Source organism: Salmo trutta, chromosome 10 (assembly GCF_901001165.1).
Source record: "Salmo trutta chromosome 10, fSalTru1.1, whole genome shotgun sequence".
Lineage (NCBI taxonomy): Eukaryota > Metazoa > Chordata > Actinopteri > Salmoniformes > Salmonidae > Salmo > Salmo trutta.
The window spans coordinates 40,563,503-40,565,637 of NC_042966.1; positions in this window are offsets into that span (position 1 = coordinate 40,563,503).

Sequence of the window (2,135 nt, forward strand, 5' to 3'; positions counted from 1 at the left end):
ACTGTATATTGCATTTTCTCTTTTTCACTTACCCTCTCACGTCTCATGTCAGACCCTCATGTCAAAATGCGTCAAAAGCTTTTTTGAAATCAACAAAGCATGAGAAGACTTTGCTTTTGTTTTGTTTGTTTGTCAATAAGGGTGTGCAGGGTGTATATGTCGTATATGATATTTTGGTAAGAAGCCAATTTCACATTTGCTCAGGACTGAGGAAATGTTGGAGTCTTTTTCAGAGATTTCTGCTGACGTATATTCCACGCTAATTATTGGGGTCAAATTTCTCTCTCTCTCTCTCTCTCTCTCTCTCTCTCTCTCTCTCTCTCTCTCTCTCTCTCTCTCTCTCTCTCTCTCTCTCTCTCTCTCTCTCTCTCTCTCTCTCTCTCTCTCTCTCTCTCTCTCTCTCTCTCTCTCTCTCTCTCTCTCTCTCTCTCTCTCCCTCTCTATGTATCTCTCTGTCATGGATCCCCCCGGTACTGTTCATTCTGTTTACCAGTTCCGGAGGTCTACGTCACTGGCTTTCTAGGCTTCGCTGAACGGGATTCATTAACATCAACCCCGGACTGTCTGATTATACACACCTGGTTCCCATTTCCCCTTATTAGTATGTTATATTTGTGCCCTCTGTTCCCTCTGTCTTTGTCGGTTATTGTTCCCATGTCCTTCGGTGGTGTGAGTACCTATGTGTTGGTGCAGCTGTTAAGCTGCGTGCTAGATATATATTGTGTATTATGGGCATCGTCCCGTGGCGTTCAACGAGGTTTACCCTCGCTCTTTTGTTTGGGTACAGCCCAGTGTTTTTGTATACGTGTTTGTTTTGGGTGTATTAAAAACCCCTATTGTGTATTCCTGTGCCTGTCTCCAAAATCATTTATACCAGCGTGACACTCTCTCTCTCCCTCTCTATGTCCCTCTTTATGTCTCTCTGCCTCTCTCTGCCTCTTGCTGTCTCTCTCTGCCTCTCTCTGCCTCTCTCTGCCTCTCGCTGCCTCTCGCTGCCTCTCGCTGCCTCTCGCTGCCTCTCGCTGCCTCTCTGTCTCTCTCTCTCTCTCTCTGTGTTAGAGAGGTGGGAAGGTTGAGAAAGTGAGCCAAGAAAACTCCCACAAACTGTGCTTGTAATAGCATGATGATTTTATTATGGTAACGTTTTCATCGTAGCATCTAAAATGAAATGTACAATTCTTGGACAAAGGCCAAAGGGCTATGTTTGCACAGTAAAAAGTGATACTTTTCAAAGTGCATTGTGCGTGAGTTTCCTTGAGTTTTTATTACTGTTGCATATCTATCTCAAACATGTGAACAAACACAAGCTCCAGTTGAATATGCGATAGTCCCGACACCAGGCTGTTGACTCCTATGTACCGGGACTAGATGTGGGATTTCATTTCACAAGGTGAAAAAACAGAACCCTGAAACCGTCATGGTCTCTCACCTCCTTTCTTCTGTCCATCCTCAATGTCCTGGTCTGTAGCCACAGCATTATCTCATGAAGAAAATCAAGAGAGAGAAAATTAGACCCTGCAAAAACCTTCTCTACTGATGTCACAAAACACTATCTACTGATGTCACAAAACAATATCTACTGATATCACCAAACACTATCTACTGATAACACAACACACTATCTACTGATATCACCAAACACTATCTACTGATATCACTAAACACCATCTACTGATATCACTAAACACCATCTACTGATATCACCAAACACTATCTACTGATAACACAAAACACTATCTACTGATAACACAAAACACTATCTACTATTCTACTGATATCACAAAACCTTATCTACTGATGTCACCAACCACTATCTACTGATATCACAAAACCCCATCTACTGATATCACAAAACACTATTTACTGATGTCACAAAACACTATCGACTGATAACACAAAACACTATCTATTAATCTACTGATATCACAAAACACTATCTACTGATATCACAAAACACCATCTACTGATATCACAAAACACTATCCACTGATAACACAAAACACTATCTACTGATATCACAAAACACCATCTACTGATATCACAAAACACTATCCACTGATAACACAAAACACTATCTACTGATAACACAAAACACTATCTACTGATATCACAAAACACTATCTACTGATATCACA